The sequence below is a fragment of the Meriones unguiculatus genome, chromosome 1, assembly GCF_030254825.1.
Source record: "Meriones unguiculatus strain TT.TT164.6M chromosome 1, Bangor_MerUng_6.1, whole genome shotgun sequence".
NCBI lineage: Eukaryota > Metazoa > Chordata > Mammalia > Rodentia > Muridae > Meriones > Meriones unguiculatus.
This window is the reverse complement of record NC_083349.1, coordinates 43,445,280-43,470,119: the sequence shown is the minus strand read 5'-3', so window position 1 is coordinate 43,470,119 and position 24,840 is coordinate 43,445,280. Positions and strand designations below refer to the sequence as shown.

The following is a 24,840-nucleotide window of genomic DNA, read 5'->3' as shown; positions in this document are numbered from 1 at the left end:
TGTTTACTTGTGTATTTCTTCTGATCTATGGAGCTGTCTAAGACAGGACTTAGCAGAGTCTCGACTATAGTAGGATTTTGTTCATGTTCAGCAAATACATATCTTTTTAATTTTTTTATTTATTACCATTTATTCACTTTGTATTCCAGCTGTAGCCCCTGCCTCATCCCCTCCCAAACCCACCCTTTCTCCCTCTTCCCCTCCCATGCCCCTCACCCAGTCCATAGATAGGGGAGGTCCTCCTTCCCTTCCATCTGACCCTAGCCTATCAGGTCTCATCAGGATTGGCTGCATTGTCTTCCTCTGTGGCCTGGTAAGGCTGCCCCCACCCCATCAGGGGGAGGTGATCAAAAAGCCAGCCACTGAGTTCATGTCAGAGACAGCCCCTGCTCCCCTTACTAGGGAATCCACTTAGAGACTGAGTTGCCATGGGCTACATCTGTGCAGGGTTTCTAGGTTATCTCCATGAATGGGCCTTGGTTGGAGTATCAGTCTCAAAAAAGACCCCTGTGCCCAGATTTTTGGTTCTGTTGCACTCCTTATGGAGCTCCTGTCCCCTCCAGATCTTTCTATCTTAAGAAAAAAAAATGTATCTTTGATAGCTCACATTTCATTTTTTTTTCAGATAGGAATAAAGATTCTGTATGTGCACATGTATCCCTTTATCATTCTTTCTTTTTTGCTTTTATTGGAAATACCTTTTTTCTCACATAGATTGTTCATATTCCTAATTTAAAAGCTAAGGAATAGTGGTCTATACTAGAACACAGAGATATTTTGTTTCTTTTGGGCAGAACTATGGTCACATGATGTTCTTCTAAAAACCTAGGGCAAAGGTCTCTGCCAGATTGAAGGATGTGGGCAGGATGGGTAGGAGGCGTTATTTGAGCTGACAAGGATGGGCCATGTTTTACTACTGAGTATACTGAGAAAGACGTATTCTTATGATATATATATATATCTGTCTCTCTCACTCTCTAAAAATTTTAACGTGTGTGTGTGTGTGTGTGTGTGTGTGTGTGTGTATACACGTGTGCCATGTGTACATATGGAGGTCAGAGGACCACTGATAGGTTCTGCATCTGAGTTTAGACACTCAGACTTTGTGGCAAGCAAACACTGACTGACATGCCATGACACCCACTCTTCTCCCATTTGGGAGTCAGGGTCTTTCTATGTAGATCAGGCTGGACTTGCCATTACCATCTTCCAGACTTAGTTTCTCTAGGATTGGGGTTACACTGCTTCTGTTTCACTCTCTTAAAATTAGTGTCCTCTTTCTTTGTGGACCTTTTCTTGTTTCTTTTCCCCTATTTACTAAGACATAGAATGATACAGTTCCTAATTGCAGTAAAGTTAATGGATACATATGTATTTTCTCAAATATTATGTCTCCAAAATACAATTCTGATCCTGTTATTTTCCTTTACCAAACACATTTTCTGAGTAAATTAATTTTACTCTGCAAGCTTTATTGTTTGAAAATTTCACTTTAACAATTCCATTAAATCAAGATTCCCATTCTTTGCTGGCAGGAGATTCATTCACAGTCCTTAAGGAGAGTCTTTTTCTGTCTAGAATATTCTAAGTACTCATGAAATATACACAGAGCCCAGAAAATGAAGGCAGCTTTTAATGCTCCATCTGCTATGGCTTCAGTAGTGTCCCCCTTTTCCACACATACGTCCTTCCCTGAGGTGTGGGACTCAGTACCGAGGGAGATCACCTTCCAAGTTCCTGCTATCCAGACAGAACTTCAGGATTACGTCCCCAGTTCCTGATGGGCTACCATCTTCCCTCCCCTTTCCTGCCTGAAGTAATGTTCTCTTCCTGCTCCAGTCTTCACATGTCAACGACAGAGTCTATGTACACACACACACACACACACACACACACACACCTCAACTCTTCCAGTAGCTTTCCTTTAGCTGTGCCACAGCTCCAAGGTAAGGGGAGAAAGAAAACCTTCAAATTGTCTTCTTCTGGCAAAAAATGGGCCAGGTGGGTCATAACAAATAAGAAACACAAATTAATAATCACAATAAATCATTGTGCCCCACCTTCAAGTACTTATTTTTTGAAGTAGAATATAGTTCAGATTTTTAGCCTGACATTTGAGGTCTCTCTCACCTAGCTTCTGCGGGCTTTATCCTTCATTTATATTTCTCAGGCCCTGCAAAACTCATAATAATGCCTGTCTACATTTTTCTAAGGCATCCATGTCTGTGCCCTGGTCTCCGAGGGAAATGCCTATGTGTTCATTATAGAGATTCCTTTCTGTACCTACTCATAGGTTTTCACCCTGGGAGGTGTGCCCAGCATCCCCCAGTTGCCATGGCTACCTCCTTATGTAGAGCACACAGGCTCTGTAACATTTCAACACACTTCTGTATAGATGGCCGCCTTCCTTTACTGTTCCATTGAGTCCTTTGGGGGGGGGGGGGGAGAAACAGTCCTATCAGTATCTAACCCTTGCCTGGCTTAGGAAATCTGGCCCATATAGAGAGCAGAAAATAAACAAAACCCAGAACCAGGTCCTAGAGTTGGACCTCCAAATACTAAGAGCCACAGAGCCCTTAACCTCTGGAGTGTTGGCTATTGGTGGGCATGCTCAGTCACTATCCTGTAATCTAGTCTCTTCCTGTATGTGGAAAACTGGTTTGTACAACCATGCCGAAGTCAGTAATTTCTTGTAGGACATTCTTCCTGAACAAACTTCATTTAAGTGATTTGAATTCCTATTAATGGGACTCCAGAGACAATTTTGGGGGGAGAGGAACATCAAAATTCTAAGTCGGAGGTTCCAAATCAACAACCAGGGAATAGAATATGAAAGTCAGTGTTGTTCTGGTGGTTTGAAAATATCTGAGTTGCAGAGCTCTTTGTATACTTACAACCACTATTTGGCTCTCCAAAGTACCTAAACCCATAACAACCCTCAGTCTAAATCAAGTTCCTCATTAGGTGGCACTTCTAAAGTGTTCCCCACACTCGAGCTATGAGTAGGTGGTCTGCGGGTAGTTGATTGTTTCGCTGTGGTGTGGTCTGCAAGTGTGCTGAGGTGACAGATGGCTGAGGGAGCAGGGAGAGAGACAGAATAAAACACAAAAGAAACAAACAGGAAAGAAAGTCTACATCTGCTATAACAGCGCTCTGTCCTCCGATTCTTCTAAGGGAGACGGGCATCGTGTGGACTTGTCCAGGAGAATCATCTCAGCTTCCACTCCAGTCAAGTAGCTCTTACCCATCTGCATATAGTAATATAAGCCATGCAACTCTGTTCAGTAGGACAAGTGAATCTTTTCGACTAGAGCCTCAGAGATGGTGTCGGGCATGTCCACATTCTTGAGGGACATGCTATTTAAGGAATACCAGCATGTGGACAGGAAGGAGGCCCTGGGAGTGAGGCAGAGACACTAGGCTCAAGATAGAGATGGGGGAGGGGTATATTTTTCCAGGAGGAAATTCCAGGTGTGAGGGAAAAGAAAGGCAGTGAAGGCCCGTGTGGGCTGTTGCCTAGGAGACAAGGCTAAATAGTGGATTATAAATGATACAACATGCCAAGAATTTCAACATCAATCCATATTCAAATAGGATCCTTGAAAGATTAGTTTGGGAAATGAAGTGACTGAGTTTGAATTTTTGAAGTCAGATCCTCTAAATAGATAGCCTGTGAGGCTGTAGCAAGGTATTGTAACAAATATCGGATCAAATTGTTGTCATGTCATGTGCTTACGTGAATGCTTATGTTTATCTAGAAAACTCTAGCTGTTCCTTTTCTTCCATCATGTTGGTTGCTCTCCTGCTTTGTCCACTGATATTGACATGAAACAATTCGGACAAAGCCCTCCAAAAGGAGCGTAACACCTGGCACATCCTACTTTTAAGTTGACAAGACAATACAGTCTCCTATGAATTGAGTTCTAAAATTTGAAAAGGTCTGTGGGGTCCTTTGTTTTGTCACTGTTGTGAAGCTGCCTTTGTGGATTTTTAAATGGATGCTGCCAGCCTTCGCCAACTGATTCCGCACCTGTGTTCCCTTAAGGTGTATGGGAAGGACTGACAAGCAGAACCTCAATGGGGAGGACGTCACAGGGTTTATTTATAAGAGCGCCACATTTTAGCTCCCATTGTGCTCCCCCACCCCACCCCCCTTGCTCACATTTCTCAGTTTTCTAACATTCTGGTTTTCACAGAAACAAGACTTAAACAGCTAGATATTGGCTAAAAGACATTGGCCCACCAGGAGACACTCTGTAGATCAGAAAGGGACTCACAGTAGCGGCATGAGTACTTGTCAGGCAGGGATGCCCTTCGGGCAGGGACATGAGTGAGTGGAAAGAACCGCACCCTGTCTCTGTCTCCAGCGTCAGGGTGGGGACAGGCCTGCTGTCTGGCATCTCCATACTTATCCTATGGAGATGCTTACTAAATATGTTTCATATTCTAGTCCCTTTTTGTGAACATTCAGAATGGGTTATGAGATTAGCTAACTTGGCTCTCCGTGCTTCCTACCCTGTGTGTTGGCCCTCCGGGGCACCTCTCTTGGTTCTGGGGTGGCCCTGAAGGACTCCCGTATCTGTCACAAGCATCTCTTGATCCAAAGCAGTTATTATTATTTTTTTCTTTTCCTCTCCTGGTTCAAATGCGGAAGTCACTTAGTTGGGAGATTGATCTCTACTGACATACTAGTGTCTCAGGGGTATTTTCTGTGTTACTTCCTCCTAGAGACGAGAATCAGTCACATCAATTCTAGTCTCCCGAGACATAAATCTACAAAGATTATAGCAAAGCGTTTCCAGAGCAATTTAGTTTTCACCCCTTCATTTGGCAAGTACCTGCAGTGTCCTGTTGCTGCGGTGCCCCAGGTTCACTGGGGCTGCGGGGCCCGCTGGGACTCCAAGCAGTCGGAGGAGCAACACAGGCTTTCGGTCTGGAGGCAGCAGGCCACCAGAGAGAGATTTTACTGCTGCAGCCCAGACCCTATGGAAAACCTGGGCTTCACAGGAGTTCAATCTCATTTACTGAGAGATGAGAGTAAGGAGTGGGAAATGAAGTGACAAGAGACGGTGTGTGTGTGTGTGTGTGTGTGAGAGAGAGAGAGAGAGAGAGAGAGAGAGAGAGAGAGAGAGAGAGAGTTTAGTTCCTCTGCCTTTCTGCAGCATGGAGAGGGTCCACTTTAAGGTGAGAGTTTAATAGAACACCTGTGAAGAGAAATAGACCTGGTGTGTGCTTCCAAAAAATGCAAAGGAAACACAACAAAACCGAACTGTGAAACTGGATGGGGTCAGGCACACCTATATAGCCTGTGTCACAGTTAGCTTCAGCTGTCAACTCAACACAGTCCACGGTCACTTGGGAAGAGGGACCTCAACAGAGGAACTGCCTGTATCAGATTGGTCTGTATTTTTGTAATTTCTAACTGATGTAGAAGGCCTCATCCCATTGTGAGGGATAGCATCCCTGGGTGGGCCTGGCCTATCTGAGCAAGCCAGAGGGGATGAGCCAGCGAGCACACTCCATGGCTCCTGCCTCTGCTCCTGCCGGAGTTCCTGCCCCGACTTCCCTCAATGACAGGTAGTGACCTGGAAGTGTTAAGCCAAATAACCAGTTTTTCTACCCAAATTGCTTATGGTTGCAGTGTAATACAGCAACAAAAGCATACTAGTACAGCCTGTAATATCACAAGAGAGGAAATAGAGGCAGGCTGTTAGAAGTTCAAGGTTATCCTCAGCTACACAGTAAGTTCAAGGCCAGTGTGGGTGGTATGAAATTATGTCTCACAGACAACAATCAAAAATGCAAAACCCTAAAGCTATGAATACATAAATAACAACAGAAATCAAACCTTACTACATCTAGCAAGTGGGAATAAAATTCCATTGAGATTTCTGAAACCCTATCCAAAAGATCTAGGGTTTGGGCTACAACCCAGAATATTAAAAATGTCTAGATAATTTATTAAACAATTGGCAATATATTAAAACAATAGTATTCACAATGGAAGCAGCATCTTGTAAAACAAGGAAACCATTGAGTTCACACATATTTATTGTGTCAATAAAACATGCATGTGCTCAGGAAGAGCTTGAGAATGTATCAAAAGATCATCTAACAATGTTTATCCTGAGGCTGTAGAAATATGGGTAATCTTCCTTTTCTTTCCTAGACTTTATTTTCTCAATTTAAACAATCAAGGCTTATAGCAAGAACAATAATGGTTTGTTTAAAAAATAAACTACCAATCATTTAGTATAGTTTACACATCATAAATGTATTTTTCATTGCTTTAACAAAATATTAGATACTGAGTGTTTTATAAAGAAAAGTATATTTTCTGTTTTAGAGACTGAAATTCTAAGATCAGGTGGGACCCTTGGTTTGGTCTCTTGCAAAGGTTTCACGTAAACAGTGCCTATGGGATCCTGTACCCACTGCGATAGCGAGCCAGAGAGTGGAAGAGGTCGGCCAGTCTGACTCTTTTATAAGGACCAGCTCTTGTAGGAACTGAGTAGGGCCCCATAACATCTGTGAACCCTCTCCGAGGTCAGTGCCCACAGTTTACTAGCCTGTGTCATAATCAGTACTAAGCCCCATTCTAAAGCCTTTACCTTCTCCCAAGACTCCATGATGAGAAGCAAGTTTCTAGATATATGATCCCTTGGAGTAGGGGAAATACTAAAACAAAAAGCTCTCTCAATATCACTCTTCCTCCCCACTCCATCCCCCTCGTGTGTGTGTGTGTAAAAAAGGCATATAACATTCAATATTTACTTCTGTGGGCTAAGAGAGGCTCTCCAGAAGTCTAGCTTTTAAATGTCAGTGAAAACAAAGCAGAGATTCCACTTGCAGCCTCTAAAGTATGGTTAACTTCACATCAATCTTATCTGATGAAAAGGAGCTAACAAAATATATGCCAACAACAAAGTCAGAGAGGAGAGAAGAGAAGCTAGCCAACAGCCTCTTGGGTGGTAGATGGAGCTGGGGATGGGAACATCGGAGGGAGACAGGAAATTTGGCCAAATACCGATTCTGTGATAACAGGATTGAAAAACGACTGTTTTCCCTCCCATAAAACAAAAACAAAAGCCACCCGTAGACATCGCACAGAAGTAAATCAAGTTGAATTGAGGTTGTTAAGGCCTCTACCAGAATTTGTCTGGGGTATCTAACCTTTATGTTTGAAGAACAGTGTTCCTTCCTGGTAAACACTGGGATGGAAGCAGTGGTAATAATGCATTTAGGAGAGGCACATTTTTAGGTAATTGTTACTTTTCCTTTGCTCTTGGCTAGATCCTGCTTTTGAATTTTGTTTTCAGTGTGACCAAATCCTCACACAGCAAACAAAAGGATGAGGTTAACCAATGAGAATTATGCCAAACAAGACTGCGAAAAGGGGAGACTAAAAGTAATTATGGCCATGTCCCCTTGTGCTTTTCTTTGGGACGGAGTGAGGGGCCCTCAGGTTTCCACTTCTGTTCCCTGGGTGTTGGCGTTCTTTTTTCAAAACCTCTTTTGTTTACATTTCTTAACTTTGTCTCCCTACTCTACCCCGATCCCTTCCAACACCCCTACACCAGGCAGAAGAGAAAGGAGGTCAGTGGGGACAGGGGGAGGAGTTCTCTTTCTTAGCTGCTTCTTGCTGGTTGTTAGGTTCCTTAGAATCAGTCCAGTCCTAGTTTCAGGAGATCTCCATCATCTTGTCTCACAACAGCAACTAAGAGCAGCAAGAGGGAAGCAGGAACAGCATTTCTCTTTCTCCTCTCCCCACTCTCTGGGCTCTGGCATTTATTCTCTCTCCAGAGTCTTCAGATTCAAACTATCTGCAGCTGGCAAAGAGCTCCTCTCAGAGCCCACATGAGGCAAATAGTCTGCTGCTGTGGACCATCTGAATCAGTCCTACATCCCTCACCTGAGACCAAAACAAAAAAAACATGTCTATATCTGCAACACCTGCGCTTTTGCCAAACTGTCTTAAGTGGCCACAGGAAGCAACACATAAAGGTGTGATTTGATTTTGTGAAAGATAAAGCTGTAGAGCCATCTTTAGTACTTGTGAGAAATGTTCAGAAGGGTGTGTACTCTCCCAGAGCACTTCTATCAGCCTGAAGTATGGCTGGGAATGGAGGATGAAAGCTGTTCTCCAGAGGGCAACAGCGGTTTCCTTCAGTACTTTGAATAAGTTAGGGAAAACACAAGGGAATTCACAAGCCTTGCCTGGTTTTCTTTAGACTCTATGTCTCCTTCACACGGGCTTTGGGTGTGACATAGTGTGATTGCACCAGCCTGGCCTTCCACTGAGGCTTTAGCCCTTTAAACAAATTCATGTCCTTTAAAAAAAAAATCTTGCATTTTGTGTGTATGTATGATACACACATGCATGTGGAGGTCTGTAGACAGTTTGCAAGAGTCAGTTTTCTTTCTCAACCATGTGGGTGCCAGGAATCAAACTCAGGCTGTCAGGCTTGGTGGCAAGCTCCTTTTCCCGTGGAACCTTCCTGTAAGCCCTCCAACACATTTTCTGAATGCCTAAGTTTACACAGAAGTTACTTCTTTCTTTCAGTGCAGCTGAGTAGACAAACTTGCAATCCCAAATTTATTTTCATCTTGTCCATCGTGCTGACCTATGAATATTAAAATACTGGTGCCTTAGCTAACCTATTGCTTCTGAAACCAGTCTGTCACTCGAATCCCACTGTCCATCTCATTTAATTTTGTCCTCTTGCACCCCAGCACAGAGCAGAATCCAAGTACACTGGGGTCAAGACAGTTTTCTACACTCTAGCAAATTCTTCATAGCATTTCCACTTATTATGTCATCTTTTCGGAAGGATGACTTTGCAAATGGATGTTTTAAGCAAATGGGGAAGTGCAGTTCATAGAACTATGACTGAACTAGTGTTCTGTCGTGCCTCTTGTGCACTAAAGGAAGACCTGGCACTGGGTTTAGATGAGCGCTGGCCTAATTGTTGGTCCCAGATGATAGTGAGGGAAATTTGGGAGGAGGTTGTACAAAGACAATGTTAGGGACAGTGAAGAATGAGGTAGCAGAGGCAGCAAGAAAGCCCTGGGCCAGAGGTGACAGAGGGACTTTGAGGGGCCCAGTGTCTTCCTCGATGGCTTGTTTTCGTTGTCGTTTTGTTTTTTTGATTTGTTTGTTTTTATTTTTGTTTTTGCTGTTATGCAGTTGTATTCTTTTTAGCCTATCTACCTCAGACTAAACTATCTGTTTACAAAGTTCTATGGCTTGCCCTAGTCCTGTGTGGTGGTGACTGGGTTTTAGGGAGAGAGGGATGGGTTCCCGAGATACTCACCAAGACAAGACAAAGGTGTCCTTGGACAAAGAATAAAGTAAAAGTTTGTCATGGTGGCTAGAACCCAGAGACAGAGGCTTGACTCTAGGCAGGGTCCCTCAGTCCCAGCATTACCTGCCACTCAGAAAGACCATTCTTTGTAGGACTAGGATATCAATTTTAGGAGGGTTGCTATCTCTAAATCTGTAACCTCTGAATGCATTAATAGCTCTATCCCCAGCTGTTGTCACCAAAAATATCTGCTGTGACTGTCAAACAGAGGAGATCACTCTCTTTTGAAAGGCATGGTTTTGGCGTCCTCTGAGGCCACTACCTCTTCTTAAGGGTGTCTAGTGAGTGGGGTCATTGCAGTGTGATGAGTCTTTTTTGACTGAATGATGTGATCAGCTAACCAGCTGGCACCTGACAGCTAGTGTCACAAGGATGATCTCTTCAGAGAGTACTGTGAAGCTTAAAAGAATTTATAAAGTGCCTGATTGAGGCAATGCCTCTTTCTTTTTCATGTCTGTTGTAAACACTTTGGGAGGTCCTGATACACCGTGTTCACAGGGAGGTCGGATCTGCTATTTGTCAGACACTGGGAAGGGTCTAAGGTTTTTGTGCTGAAAACTGTAAGCCTTGTTGGCAGCCTGCTCCAGCTTCATGGATATCCACAGATGGCATGAGGCATAAGGCCAAAACCTGGGTTGTCTGTTAGTATAGTCATGGCAGTAGCTAGAGAAGCAGCATTTTCTGGACCTGATGTCACAGAGAGGGTGAGATGATGCATCGAGATGCCAAGAAGCGATTGCGCTCACGGGAGCAGAGACTTCACTAAACTGTGCGTTCAAGCCCTGTGCTGGGGAGGGAGGCATGTTTGCCATACATGGCTGTCCATCATGCAGATAGGCGTCACTGTGAAAATAGCTTCGCATAGATTGTCAGTGCCTCTGTCCACAGGATGGATAGGACCATGAGGCAATGCCTGGCACCTCTCAGAGTTTTTATGGACTGAAGTCATGTAACCCCCTCATAACCAGGTCATTAGTTAGCATCTTTTGTATGCATTATCAAAATGCATTACAAAGTGCTCCAGACCAGTTTTAAGAAGTCACGCTTAGCCCAAGTAGACATGATTAGACAGTTTTATTAGTTTCTAATTGTTACTATAACACTTAACAGAGTCAGGCAACACAGACCTGCCTGAGCTCTGTGGGTCAGAAGTTTGGAATGAGTCTTACTGAGTTTAAGTTGAGCCATTAACTCCACTGCATCTCTTTGATAGGTTCTGGAGAGAATCTACGTTTGCCTTCTCCACCATCTAAAGACCACCACACTCCTTGTCTCGGGATCCCCCTTCCATCCTTAAAATTATCAGCACAGCATCTTTGAACATCCCTGACTCTCATCTTCTTACCCCTCTCTTCATCTATAGGCACACTTGTGTTTACATTGAGAACTGCCAAGGCATTCTCCCCATTCAGCATTCTGATTTCAATGACAGCTACAAAGCCCATTTTGTCACAGACAGTAACACTTAGAGTTTGGGGGAATTCAGATGTGGCGGTCCTGGGTAGCCATGACTGTGCCTCCCACAGCCATCTGCCCTTCTGTAGCTGGGCAGGCTTTATCTTCCAATGAGATTCTCATAGTTCTAAAGCCTGCTCAGTCTGGGTTTGGAATGAGAAATGAACTTTTCCTCTTCCCTCCTGTAATTTACATTTGGAAAGCCTGTAAAGTATATTTTTTACAAATCCCCTGTTTAGCACTCAATGTGTGTTGAGAACCAGGTGCTCTCCAAGAAATACTAGGCGACACAGATAAGCGATAAACTGTGTTTACTTGTGATTTCCGGCATCATATAGAGATCATGTATATTTTGGTGGCTTCTATAAATTTCTCCGCTAGGAGATCATTTCTGCCAACAGTAATGAGACCTTCCTTAAAATCTTGGTGAGGGTAATAACATGATTTAGTCATCAGCTCTTATCTGGCAGAGGGAGGAAAAAATACTGAGCTGAAAGCTCTAGCTTGTGCCGAACCCAAATGCTCAACACAAACACGTTAGGTAGGTATAGTGTGGCCAGGGTACAGGTTGCCTGAGGCCCAGTATATTGCAAGCAGGCAATGCACAAATCCCGCTCAGGCTTCCCTGCTATGCAACACTCATGCTTAACATGGGCTAAATGCCTTTCTTGGGTCTCAGTTTCTTTTCATGAAAATGTCATGCATAGAAAAATACACAAAATACATGATAATGCAAGCATAGACAATAGTTGCCTAGAAGAGAGACTGGCAACTGCGGCCTGTGCCATGGGCTGAATGCAGCCTGAAGTCTCCCTTCTATTTTTCTAATATGGGTTTTATTGGAACACAGTCCCTTCACATATCATCTATAGCTTCCAGCTACAGTGGCAGTGTCGGGCAATTGTGATGGAAACCAGATGGCCCGCAAGGCCAAAATAACTTTCGTCTGTCCTTTCACAGGACCAGTGTGTTTACTGATGGCTAACAGTATATGTCAGCTTGGCTGTGCCACATGGCTACTGGATTAAACAGAATTTCTGGGGCTGTGTGACATGTTTCCAGATAAGATCACCGTTTGAATCAGTGGACTCAGTAAGGCAGGTTGCCCTGCACAGTGTGTAGGAGCTGTGGGGTTGAAGTAGGGTGACGACATGAGTGTGTGTGCGCTTGTGCCTGTGTGTGTATCTTTATTCCATCCCAGGTCTCACTGGCTTGTTTTGTTTTTTTTTTCTTCTACCTTCCCCTTGGGTTAAGACTTACAGCATAAGCTTCCCTAGACTTCCGGCCCTCTAACTAGGACGGAATCTACACCACCAGCTTCCTTCCCTTTGCCTCCAGCTCACAGATGTCCTATCGTGGAGCTGCCCTGCCACTACAGCCTCGTGGGTCACTTCCTCATCGTGCTCCTCTTCTGTTCTACTCCTCTGAAGTCCTGTGCCTCTTACTGCCTTCCAGGAAGGGTCGTGCAAACTCCCTACCAAGTCTTTAATAATGTCACTCCCTCTCACAACACCTCTTGGCCCCATCAGTAACCACTACTCTACCGTTTGCTCTTCAAAACAAAATGGCTTTCCATGATAGTTTTAGAACCTAAATACAGGCAGGCGACATAGTTCAGTTTTGTCTTTTGTTTCTTGACTTGACAAGAAACTCTCTTAAAAACAGATGAATCATTTGCGAGCCTGGTTATGTGCACATGCACATGCAGATTGATGAGTATATATGTAGAACTAGGCCTACAGAATCACAGGATATAGGTTAGTTATTACTTTGGTTTATTGATCATCCTAGGGCACTTCCTAAGGGGTTTATACCAATTGGCACATGCCAGACAGACACTAATGAATATGTAGGGATTTTGTTGGCCTAGGGGGATCTTTTTGCTGATGGTATCTGGAGGCAAAGTCATCTCAGAGTAGTTTAATGGCATCTCCGTAACATGGATGTGGGGATGTGTTATGCTTGGCCCACCAGAATTCACTTACTCTCCGAAACACTTATGCACACTTTCTGTCCCGTTCCCTGTCAGGTTCTATATATCACTTCTCATTGATTTCTACTTCTTTATCGATCATGCCACCACCCCCTTCAGCTCTGTCTGACATAACAGGTACTGCCTCGTTTTCCTTGTCAGAGCTTCTATTGTTCTCAGAGAAAATAATTTCTTGATTTTTAATGTCAATTTTACTGTGTTTTCTTCTATAGTGTATCCTTGTGCCTTAAGCTCCTCCCTGAAGATAGTCTTCTGTGTCATTCCTCTATGCTTCTTAAAGTTTTTAAGAGATTATTCTTCTGTTTACTTTCCTAAAGTCATACAACCTCTTTTTTCACAATTTACTTACACACAGAGAAGTTGTTTCTGTATAGTATTATATAAAATACTAATCTTTTTCTTTTACTTTTTTTTTTTTACAGATTGCTACCCAGATAATTCACAATACTCATCTGGTCCACTGGGTTCATGCCAAGCTGAACTATATGAGATCCGGCCTCAAAAGAACAAAAGACAAATAGCAAAGAAGAACAATTTCCATCTGACTTCTTTCAGGGGTTGTCCTATACAGAATGAAGATGCACACAAAGACAAGTTTTGTCTCACTGGCATATTTTTATAGCTGTGTATTATACTGTCATAACCGCTAGAGAATAAATTGTGACAATTTTTAGAATAATATTTTTTCACCTTTATTCTACCAAGGTATATATGATTGTTTTGTGCATCTACATTTTAGAATTAACCTTAATTCTATTTTACATATCAATCTTGAGGAAGTTGACAATCTTTATAACGATTAGACTTTCAGTCTATAATCACAACTAAGGGACACACTGTCTATAACACACATGTTCAGGAAAGTTTGCTATCTTACATATATTTAGTTAAAAATACACCTAAGAAGTTCATATCTTCAAACTATCTTCTGCTGGGTCCTAACTCATAGCCTCCAGTTGACGCACTCAGTGGGTACCCGGAAACTTGCTAGACTCCTCCATTTAGGTCTGCCCATCTTCCTGGCTATATTTTTATTTTTGCCCATGGTGAGAGCTGTTTTCATTGTTACCTTTTCCCCTGGTTTCTGGCTCTGACTGGACTCTGGTTCCATGTTGAAATAGCAGTGAAAGCCAGAAGGGGAACTCCCTCCCTCAGATCCTTTATGTTACTTACTTTCTTTGGGTCTACGCCTAGTAGTATGCTTATCCTGTAGTATATGGCTAAAATCCACTTAAAAGTGAGTATATACCATGTGTGTCTTTCTGGATCTGGGTTAACTCACTCAAGATGATCATTTTTTAGTTCCATCCATTTGCTTGCAAATTTCATGATTTCTTTGTTTTTAATAGCTGAGTAGTATTCCATCATGTAAATGTGGCACAGGAGCTCCACAGGAAGACCAACAGAACCAACTAACCAGAAACACAGTGGGGCTTGCTGAGACTGAAGCATCAAACAAGATCATGCATGAACTAGACCTTGGCTCCCTACAAAGATACAGCAGATGGGCAGCTAAAGTGTCCTCTAGTAAGGAGTGGGGACTGCATCAAACTCAGACTCATTTGCCAGCTTTTTGATCACTTTTCCCTGGCAGTATTGCCTTGCCAGGCCACAGAGGAAGAAGAAGAGGAAGAGAAGGAGGAGGAGAGAAAGAGAAGAAGGACGATGAGGAGGAGGAGGAGGAGAACGAGAACTCCCATACTTGTGATCTCAAAGGAGATGCATAGGGCATTTCACCACAAAGCCCCATATCTACTATTTTTTGTCAACAATCTTTTTGGGAATCATGTGGTTCTCTTTATATATCTGGTTTTCTATAAATAAATTATATGTTATAAGCCTTTTCTTTATCTAGTAACATGTTATTTGATAATTATATAACTGGAAAAACACAATAAATTGAAATAAGCTCAAATAAAGGAAATATAGATGTATTAACTAATGTATTGGCTAATTTTTCGAATTGGAATTCTGAACCAATCTTTGAACTACCTTGTATTCTAGAACTAAAACCAGGAGGTCCTGGATGTGTTCTATTTTTATGTATTGCTAGATCATTTGGTAACATTTTGCATAGGGTTTTTGTACTTCTGAGATAGACTGGCTTGTAGTTTTCTTATTATACCTGTAATGATTAAGTAAGATAGTTAGGCATGCTCATTACATGTGAGTGGCATGTCCTAAGGATGCCATGTTTATGTTACATTACCTTTACCTCCTCTCCATATAAGGAAGCACTTCCTAGTTCCCCTCGAAGTTCTGTTAGCCAACAACAATACAAATACAAAGCACTTCCCACCTATCTAGCATCAGACAAGAATGGTAGCATCTTGTCCACACTTTCCTGTGTGGGTTGCTGTATTAGAAAGATTAATTACATGGCGTGACGTGGGCATTGGAATGAGCAAGCAGGCATGCACGTGTTCTGAAGATTGCATAGCAAGGCTATTCATTTCTTTGTTTTGGTTTTTGTCTTGTTATTGTAGAAAACTTTTCTGTGGAAAATTGAAATAGTCTTCCTTGAAGCTGAGGAAGAACTCACCAATGTTTTCCTCACAGATGGCCATTCTGACCTCATTGCCTCAACGGTTTTCAAGCTCTCTAGGTGTTTTCTCTTTAAGCCAATTTAGTCCCACTCATCAACACCAGTTGGTAACTTAGCCACGGACCGCATTTTGAAATGTTTGTGACACTTGTCCAGTGTCCATCATTTCCTTTATGATACTCATCATGTGTCCTTTGCTTCTTAGCGTTTTGGCCTGAAGACTATTTAGTTTCATTAACTTTTCAACAAACCAACTTTTCTGGCTTTGTGTGTTCTCTTTCTTTTGTGCGTCCTTTCTAAAGATACATTCTGGGTTCATTTTTTATTTCCATTTTCTTTCTTTGAGTTTATTTGGCTCTTATTTGTGACTTCCCAGATAAATGCTTACTTCATCTCTTTCCAGATGTTTCAAATATAATTATCAACAGCTATAAATGCCCACTGTGATAGCTTTCCTTGTATGGATATTAAAGAGTAATTTTAATCTTTCTGTTGGATTTTTAATTTTTTTCTTTGAAGCTATCCAACTGATAGCTTCTGTTGCAGTGGCTTTCTTAATTTCTAAATCAATACGGGTGTTCTAATTACGTTTTTCTATTGGTTTTTAAATTAGTTGCAGTATTCCAGAGAACATAGTATTCATCATTTCTATCCTTTAAAATGTGCTGAATCTTGCTTTGTTGTTGAGAATTTTTGTAATGTTTTTGTGTACTTGAAAAGAAAATATGATTTCTATTTATTGATTATAATATATCCATCAAAGTTCAGTCAGCCAAATTATTAGTTAATGATTTTGCTTAAATATTTCATGACATGGCTATGCTGATAAATCTTATGTCAACTTGATACAGGCTAGAGACATCTGAGAGGAGGGAATCTCAATTGAGAAAATCCCTCCCTAAGACTGGGGTGTAGGCAAGCCTGGAGAGCATTTTCTTTTTTTTTTTTTTTTTGGGTAGAAATGTTTATTGTCTTATACTTGCACACCACTGCTCAGTATCGAAGGAAATCATGACAGGAACTCAAGCAGGGCAGGAACTCGAAGGCAGGAGCTGATGGAGAGGCCATAGGGGGTGCTGCTTACTGGCTTGCTCTCCATGGCTTGCTCGCTCAGCCTGCTTTCTTTTTTTTTTTTTTTTTTTTTTCAATGCAGTTTATTCAGGAACATTGAACAATCCTCGGACCCCGGGGAAAGCCAGCCCACAGCTTAAATAGCCTCTGAGTAGCCAACCCAGGCGTGCCACGGGGGCAATGCAGATAGGTCCACATACATGGAAGCAAGCCAGATCCTCGGCCTTAGCCAAATGTGGAGTTGTTCGTGACAGAGAGCACTCACCATCGGGAAAGTGGAAGGCGGAAACCAGCTCCATCTTTAAGGCATAGCATTCCGCAGCTCTCTACAGTTCCCCCTTTTTGTTTTAGACGCATCAGGCAAGAGTAGAGGTCTGATCTCTGATATTAGAAATAAATTGGGACTTTGTACAGATGTTCATTTAGGTGTCATCCACCCAAAGAGCATCAGACCCGTCCAATACCTTTTTCTCAGAGGCGGGACCTGGGGCATCAACCCGCATGCAACCAGACATGCTCTAATTTAGTGGTTGATGTGGGAGGACCCAGGCCATTGTGGTTGGGGCGGTGTGTCATTCCTCAGCTGGTGGTCCTGGGATCCATAAGAAAGCAGGTTGAACAAGCTATGATGATTACTCCACTTAGCAGCATCCCTCCATGGCTTTTGCATCATCTCCTGCCTCCAGGTTCCTGCCCAGTTTGAGTTCCTGCCCTGACTTCCTTCAATGATGAACAGTGTTATGGAAGTGTAAGCCAAATAAACCCTTTCCTAATAAACCCAAACGTTGCATTTGGTCACAGTGTTTTATTGTAGCAATAAACCCTAAATACAACAATGGCTTTTGTGGTTTCTTGTAACAGTTCTTAAAAGAACTGTATTAATTCCTCTCATTTTTAATTTCACATTTCTTTTTATACTTCTGTAAATTTTGATTTATATAGATTATGTAGAAGTTACTGTGGAAAGACATTTAAGACTGTAAAATCACTGTAGTAAGTTTTTGAAGCTTTAAGTTAATCACTGTGGTTTGATCATTATACATTATATATGCATTAGACCACCATGCAGCACTCTATTCATAAATATGTGCAATATTATGAATCCATTGAGTATAAAAATGAAGAGAATATAAGGTAGTTTTCTGGTAGTGAATTGTCTACCTTTATGAAGGACTGTATTTATCTGTAGGATACATTTTTGTCTCAAAATTTGTTTAATATTACAGTAACTACACTACAACATTTATAATTTTTACACATTTTAACATTTCAGGTTTTTATATTTTAGGTACACATCTTATAAATGGCATATAATTCCATTACATTGCTACTTTTATTTTTATTTTCCATCCATACTGCAGTCTTCAGTCATTCACTGGATGGATTTTTCATTTACATTAACATAATTATTCTGTTTGTTTTGTAATACTACCCCATCTGTCCTCCCTTTCTCCCTCTCTCCCTCCCTCCCTCCCTCCCTCCCTCCCTCCCTCCTCTCCTTCCTTCCTTCCTAATTTGGTTAGTTTTTCAATCTCATATCCTTTCTTATTTACTGATTTTGCTTTTTAACATTTTTAATTCAGGGGCTATTCAGCACTGTTTGGAACTCAGAATGGCTGAAGAACTTAGAGCTCTGAAATCTATCCTGCTCCTAGATTCTGATTTTACTTCCTCATTGTTTCTTTTAGGTATCATTAAGTACTGTTGTATTATTTTATTGTTTTTGTGCATTTAACAATACCCTTACCACTCCTTTGTTCTCCACATCTTTACTTTGCTCTCCTTATATTTTGGACTTGCAAACATGGATTATTTTCCTTCTGCCAGAATTTTCTCAATTTCCATCAGCAGAACCTTTGGTTAGCGAGCATTGGCTTTGTAAAACTGCCCACATTGCCTCATTGGTCATTCAAAAGTGTGCGTATGGGGCCAGGTGTGGTAGCACATGCCTTTAATCCCAGCACATGGGAGGTGGAGGCAGGCATATCTCTGGGAATTTAAGGCTATCCTGCTCTACAAAGTGAGTTCCAGAATGGCACCAGGGCTACACAGAGAAGAAATCCTGTCTCAAAAGAAGAATGAAGAACGAAGAGGGAAGGAAGAAGAAGAAGAAGAAGAAGAAGAAGAAGAAGAAGAAGAAGAAGAAGAAGAAGAAGGGAGAAGAAGAAAATACACAAACGTGTGTATGTTGGAGGTTGGAGCTATTTACCTTCTAATCATTACTGATGGTGCTCATCACCTTTAGCTCCGCTGCTGCTCTCTGGAGCCTCCCATCTGCACAGCAGCTTCCTCTTAGAAGGTGGCTTGTCTTTTCATCCTGACACTCATTGTCTCCTTGTCTTCTACAGTTTCTCAGTGAGTTTTCCTCAACACATAAGCACAGATCTTTTTACTACAGTTCTCAGATTTGGGGCTTTTAGAACTGTAGATTGGTATCCTTCATCACTTGAGGTCTAAATACTAACTCTAACTATGACCTCCAACTCTTATTTTTCTCTTTTCTTTCTAGAACTCTTAGGAAGTCTGTTGGTTTTTCTCCTTTGCATTCTTTGTATTGTCATTCTCTTCCATCATTCCCACTCTTGTCTGTGCTGTGATTTTTTACTGCTACAGAACCATTTTCCTCCTCATTTCTTTCTAATTAGCTCTGCACTAACTTCTCTTTTCATCTCAACAACAGACGAGGCAATGACTTCTGTATTTGGCTGGTGGGTTCACAGGGTGTGGTCCATCATGGCAGAATATTCATGGCAACCAGAGATCTTCCATATGCAATGGTGATAATGTGACAGGGTTCCTCATACCATGGTGGAAGACAGAAATCAGGCCAATGAAAGACAGGAAATAGCCAAACCTCCACCCCACCCATGTGGTCTTGGGACTGCCAGCTAAACCCTGTGTCTGAAAGATTTCACAGTCTCCATGAACAGCACCACTACCCAAGGTCAAGGGGTTCAAACTTTGACATCTGACCATTCATTTTAATCATAACAAGCTCTAAGCCCATCCATATAGCTTTTACTTCATTTATTGTTTTTCACAAATTGCTGTTCATGTTTTCATACATGGTGGGTCACTTTGTATGCATCACCATTTTTTTTGGTAGAAAATTTGAAGTATCATTTGTTTATATATTATAAACAGTATATTGTAGTCAATACCTCGTAATTACAGTGTGTTCTCTGGGAGTTTCATTAGTTTGTTATCTCTATTGTTACTCATGGTATCCTATTTTGGAGGCTTGATTATTTTTTACTGTATACCATTCTCTTTGCCCTTAACTTTTTTGTCCTAAAGGAAGGTTTATGGGCTTAACATGAATTTCTCTTTATAGAAGGGTTTTGTTTGCTACAGCTTGCAAATTTCAGCAGTCATCACTCACATAGAAGATAGCAAGGGGCCTGGGGAGATGGCTGTGGACTAGAGTTTGTTTGTTTGTCTGTTTTTGAGACAAGGTTTCTCTGTGTAGCCCTGGCTGTCTTGAAACTTGCTCTGTAGAACAGGCTGGCCCCGAACTCAGAGATCTGCCTCCCAAGTGTTGAGACTAGAGGCATGTGCCACCACTGCCTGGCCAGAGTTCTATCTTCAACACCTGAATAAAGCCAAAAGCAGGAGCACACACTTCTAATTCCCATACTAGAGAGGCAGAGACAGGAGGATTGCTGGGATTTACTGGCCGGTCAGTACAGCTGAGTCTGTGAGTTCCATGTTCAATGAGAGACTCTGTCTCAAAATATATATATATATATATGTATACATATGCATATATATATATATATATATATATATATATATATATGGAACAGTTGACAAATATGGCTGACATTAATCTCCTGACTCTACGGGCATGTATACATAAATGCATTTGCACTGATACGCATGTGCACACACACAAACATATATACAATAAATAAATAGACTTAAGGGCATGGCATGAAGGTTTGGTTACATTGGCTGCAGATCTTGAGATCTGCCTGTCTCTGTCACTAGTACTGGGATTACAAACATGTGCAGCCACGTTCAGCTTTCTTTGTGGGTTCTGGGGGCTCAGGCTCAGGTGTTCATGAATGCAGATGAGTGCTCTCACCTACTGAGCTGTCTCCCCAGCCCTACACTGTCCTTATCTAAAGTTTTGATACAAATAACTTAATTTCTTGTTCTCAGATTTGTGTGTGTGTGTGTGTGTGTGTGTGTGCATTGTGTGTTCATGTGTATATGTGTTTGTAGTCTCTGTGTGTATGGTCTTTCTCACTGTGGTGTGAGTGTATGTGTGATCTCTCTGTGTTTCTGTGTGTGGTCTCTCTGTGTGTGGTTTGTGTGTGTGTATATGTGCTGTGGTGTGTGTATATGCGTTTGTGCTTTTATGTGTGTGTATGTGTGGTCTGTGTATATGTGTATATGTATGTGTAAGTTTTCCATACAATTTGGTTGAATCTTTGAAATGTTACATGCTAAACTAGCCAAAGGACATTATTTTGGGTCCCCTGATCAGGCTTAAAACCTGAAGGACTACGGTTGTGGTAAATAAATGGTATCAGACCAATAATGTTTATTAGCCCTATAATTATTATGGTGGTATTGTGTATCCCCATGTTAGATTTTATAATTGCCTTATGTCAGTCTGGGCTAGGCAGATAATTCCATCTATTCTATCTCCTATCTCCCAACCTGCATCCCATTCTATCTGCTTTAATAATCATTCCTAATTGGGCTGCCTCCCACCCATAATCCCATAAATATATGCTTATCCTTCATCTGGATCGCTTCTTTCCATGTCATTCTCAGAGTCCTTCTTCCCTGCCCATGTGGTTCCTTTTCTACGCTAACCCATCTGGCTTCCTCCTCCTCTCTTTTCTCTTCCTGTCCCTCTCTCTCCCCATGATCCTCTCTGTTTCCCAAAGCCCTCAAACCTTGGCCACACCTCCCCATCCACCTTGCCCAGGTATGTCGGCACTTCACTGGCTAAACAGAGAGGCAAAGTTGACATCATCATGTGGAGTATGTGAGTGTCTGCTTGTAGCAAGCAGGCCTCAGTAGAGAAAGCGATTAACATAGAATAGATAGCACCAGAGCAACCCCCAACAGACTACAGTCTGCCGCCAAGACGGTGTATCTCTCTCATGCTCTGCCCCTTTGTTGGAGTGCCACTCACAGTCCTCAAGTGCACATGACTTGCAGATGAAGCCTCATTCCCTGGAAGAGGCTGGTGGGCCTCTACTCAGCCTGAGTCTCAGACCTCTGCCGAATGTGACAGGTCACATCCTTAGGAAACTTTACAGAAAGCACTTTACCCATTATCTTCCAATTTAACTCACATCACCTGGCAAGCTGGGCAAGTCAGGGAGAGTTAACGTTGCTTTTCAGAAGACAGAGCTGAGACCCGAGGGCCAACCCTCCCCCCCCCCCGCCACCCCCCTCACACCTTTTAGTGCCCTTCATCCCCAATGATCAGTTTCTGCCGAGCATGGATGTAAATATATTCCCCAAATGAAGAAATCCAAAAGATATAGACTGCCAAATTAACATCCCAATGTTACTAACTGGACTGAGAACTATACTGTAGTGTCTAGGGATTACCAATGCTACTATTCCCACTATCAAGGAGGATGGGAATCTTAGGAACTGTGGCTTGCACTCCCTCACGCTTGATCCTTTTCTTCTTCCCTTTCTCTCCTTGCTACACTGACCCCTTACTGTCTTGCTTCTCTTCCTTTTTCTCTTCTCCATCTTACATTCCTCTGTCAACTGCTACCCATTTAAGTTTTACTGAAATTAAGCTGAAGAAATTACAGAAGGGAAAGTGAGACAACTACCCTCATCTCACTTGAGTTGTTTTTCCAGGCCCAGATGTTTAAACAAACAACAGAAACCTATATGAGCTCAGAGCACTGATCTCAGTGCTCTGGCTTCCGTATGCTTCTAATAAACGACACTGTATTGACAGTACAAACTGTCTCTCTCTCTCTCTGAGGTCCAAACCCCTACACCTACAATCTCCATTCCCAAGGACAGAGCCTCTGCCTATACCACGTTGCACGAAACACCATTTAGCCTTGCCCTCTGTCCCTTGGGTCTGTTGTTGTTCTCCCTTCTCCAGAGGTGTGCATCCCTCTGGAACTCGCTGGTCAACAGGTGTTAATCCTCAGGTCACTTCTGTGACCAATGGTGACTCATGAAATAATAGTTAGAAATGTCTTCCTTCCCCAGAGGGAGCTCTGCAGTCAAGCTGTCTGTGTCTAGACACATAACTTAAATTAATAATCTAGTCATTTGAGTTAATGTACAAAGACAAGTGTGTTCCTAGGATGGACAAAGTACACCCATCACAGGGGATCTTAGCACTGGCCGATACTCTTTACTCAGGGTTATGGATACCTTCATGCTGTGTGCCCTATAAAAGGCTCTGCCATTTCAGGGTGTGGCCTTTTAGAACCTGCACAGCTACCATTGCTCAGGCCAAGGTACATGCTAGGTGCTATTTGACCAAAGCTCAATTTTAGGTCAACAAGAAGTATTCCCAGAAGGTTTCTTGTCTCCCATGAGAACTGTGATAGCAAGTGTATATTGGAGCCATATCTCAATTAAGCCTACCCGGGATCTTATTTGATCATGTTGGCGTCCTACCAGGATCTAGTATCCTCTTCTTTTGAAAATGGAAATTGATTTTTATCTAGAATGGCATAAACCTTTCCTTAAAAGTTGTGTGTCCCAATCTCTCTTGTGGGTGGGTGTGGCCTTACCACTGAGTTCCCGCCAATAGAGCAGGCTTACTCCCCCTTCTCTGTCCTTCTGCTTTCCTCTCAGAATGAGCGATGAGATTCTATGGAAATTTTTCATACAAAAAGTGAACTTTGAAGGTGGTCCCTCTGTAAGGAAGGTGGCAGGTCAGAACAAATCTAACCCCCACGTTGCTATGCTAAGTCTGGGCTTGCTTCTGGAAAAGAACTTTTTTCAACCAGGGAGAGAAAGAAAATAAAGTCCTGTATGTGTTCTCTCTCGCTGATCTGCTGATCTTGGTTTTCTGTTAATGAGCCACTCTTCCTAGATTTGAGGATCTGTGATCCTGAGCTAAGTAGGAGCCAGAATCTTCCCCGAGCTCCATCCCAGTCCCCACAGGCTTCTCTCCAGTCCTTGAATAATCTGCTTAAGCTCCTTGTCCCTGTTAGATCTCATCATGCAAGAATAAGATCACTGGGACATCTGTCTCACAGATGGTACTTGGAAACCCCTTACAGTAGTCTCCGATACACGATCGTCATTGGGCAAATGTTATTTTTTTGTTATTTTATTGTTATCAGTGTACATGAAAGGAACAAAGCTATCCTGACACCAAGGTTGGTGTAACTTTGTCCTGGCTGCATCCTCCTCTTCCTTCGAAGGTGCTTGTATCTCACTCTGTCTCATGCATGAAATGGTACCACAGCTTTTGCCTCCTCTGTAGAGATGTGAGAGATGTGGAAACACAAGCACATTACACGGCACATTTCCCCTTGGTTTCTAAACAACGTGATTTTCATTCAATATGTACAATTATGTGTATATATGTATATGTATGTTTGTATGTATGTACACATATATGTGCATATATACTTACATACAACCTTTAAGTTGTAGTATATTTTTATATGTATAAAATATATAGAAAGAAAAATTGCTTTGTATTCAAAGTCTAAGCAACAAGTCTAGGGAGCTTGTGTCTTCTTCATTTCAGATTAAAGCCCTGTGACGTTTACAGCCTACAGACATGTATTCTGATCTACACTCTGCAGGAAAGAAAGCACAGCCATCCTTATGACATAGGGGTCAGAGGGGGCAAGTGTCACCAAGCTCTGCAGACACATGTCACCACTCTGCAAACAAAGCAGAAGAGGCCTGCTTCAACCCAAGGGTAGATAAACCTCAAACGGAAACAGGTCCAGATGCCTTCACTGGGCTCCCTTGGCCACGCAAATAGAATTGGCTGAAATCGAAAATGTCTTGGGAAGAATGAGGTGCCCTTTGAGAAAGACACCGGAAACCATGAAGCACTGAATGCACTTTGTCCCCACCCTCATTGTGAATCATCTGCTGTTGAACCGTTGGCATTTGCATCCTTTTGTGCCAGGCTACCTCCGAGATTTCTGTGACAGTGCAGAAGTCCAAACCTGCTCTGAATAGGCCATTTACTGAGCATTTGTGTGACCAGCAGTGGTAACTGTGTATATGTGTGGGTGGGGGGTGGGGGGCTTGCTGACAGGAGGCTGACCATATGCTTGCAATGGCAAGATAATGGCTAGCTGGGGTGGACGTGGGGGTCTCCCATGAAGATCCCAGGCAGGTGTATGAGTAGAGGAGTCTGGCTTCTGTTATTTCCAGAAAGGGTTGTTGTGATTTTCCTGAATGTGTTTCTCGGCAAGGGCAGAAGAGAATGC

The 24,840-nt window shown here is 42.3% G+C and overlaps 2 long non-coding RNA genes across 2 annotated transcripts in view; one reads left to right on the top strand and one right to left on the bottom strand.

Annotated features, from left to right (window-relative positions):
- Window positions 1–13,314, top strand: part of LOC132647192 (uncharacterized) — a 132,089-nt gene extending 118,775 nt beyond the window's left edge. The window contains exon 3 of the long non-coding RNA XR_009585512.1: window positions 13,236–13,314. This is a non-coding gene — a long non-coding RNA (uncharacterized LOC132647192). The remainder of the gene's footprint in view (window positions 1–13,235) is intronic.
- The window catches only part of LOC132647189 (uncharacterized), a 107,475-nt gene that overhangs the window by 66,428 nt on the left and 16,207 nt on the right, over window positions 1–24,840 (bottom strand). The window lies entirely within an intron of this gene.